Below are 1,431 nucleotides of genomic sequence, written 5' to 3' on the forward strand. Positions count from 1 at the left end.
TCAAAAACGCTACGAAAACTTTTTCCCGAAAATCGCCACGTATGCTGCTGACTCTGCCTATAAGCTGGATATCTGAAAAATAAGAAAAAATTGCAATTATCTCTTGATAATATAATAAGAATGTTTGTTTACAAAATTACCTCTTTCCGCAATTCCTGATAATTTCTGTGGGCAATTGAAAATTGTCCAAAGAATTCACCAAAAAATGAATATTGAATACACCACACAGGAGCTTTGTTTCTTTACAGATATTTATCACTAGCAAGGCGAATTTGCATAAGATAGTGTTATACCATGTTCGGACCGACAACGAAAATACTTTGAAAACGAGTTTTGGGATTGTGTGCTGTAAGCTGTTCGCACCGGCTGGAGTTTTCGTTGACAATTCTTTCATCCTTTGTTTACAGTTTTGCTAAGAAAAAACAAAACCAAAATATTTTTCTTTCATTTTCTTATTATTAGGAACCTTTGTCGTTTATTAATATTTTAATTTGGCCAGCCAATTGGCAATAAATCCCAACTAGCATATTAGAGATGATAAAATATGACTTACACTTCGATAAATATATCTAAAAAACAAGTGAAGACACCGATTGAAATGAGTGGAACGAGAGTTTTCAAGTAGTTTTCAGTGAAAACTGGTTTTCGTTTGACAGATTTTACAAGGTTTTAGGTCGAAAACCAGTCTTAGCAACGAAAACAAGTTTTCGATGGCGGTCTGGACATGGTATTAGCCGTAAAGAATAATAGAATAAATTTATCGTGTAAAAATAAACAAAGCCGAAGAGAAGGATGAAAGAAAATGTCAGAAGAGTCAATTGTATTAATACTTCATTTTTCTATAGGAAATGTGTTTTAATTGCTTTAAATTGTGAAAATATGATTTGTAATAATTAATAAAGAAAATCTGGAAACTGTGATTTTAGTGAAAATAGTCGTGAATTTCAGGCATAAGTGCAGAATACGGCCCGTTAAGCTAGCAAGAAACGATGAAGTGGACGTTGTTCACCCTTTTTTTCTAATTCTAATGGTATACAATTTTTTTGGTGCAAACTTATACTGCAGGTGCTATGGAGTGGGAAAGGGGGAATTTTCTTTTTATTTGATTTTTGTAAACAGAATAAAAATTATAACCACATAACCTGATAACCAGGCAAGTGAGAACAACCACTAAATTTTGTAATTTTTCCCGTTCGTCTTCCTGATACTTATCTGCTACAGAAGTAAAGAAACAAAGCTAGTGTGTGTGTACTTAATACACCACCAGTTTGAATATGAGCCAGTGTTGCCATGGACAAATTTTGTTTCCTACCAAAACTTCCTACCAAACTCAACCAAAACCTACCAAAATGGTATTTAAGTTTTTAATATATTTTTAATGCCGACATAACATTTAGAAAAACCAAAATACAGCTAGTACAATAAAAACAA

This window comes from Rhagoletis pomonella, unplaced genomic scaffold, assembly GCF_013731165.1.
Source record: "Rhagoletis pomonella isolate Grant_MI unplaced genomic scaffold, Rhpom_1.0 Rhpom_scaffold_01095, whole genome shotgun sequence".
Taxonomy (NCBI): Eukaryota; Metazoa; Arthropoda; class Insecta; order Diptera; family Tephritidae; genus Rhagoletis; species Rhagoletis pomonella.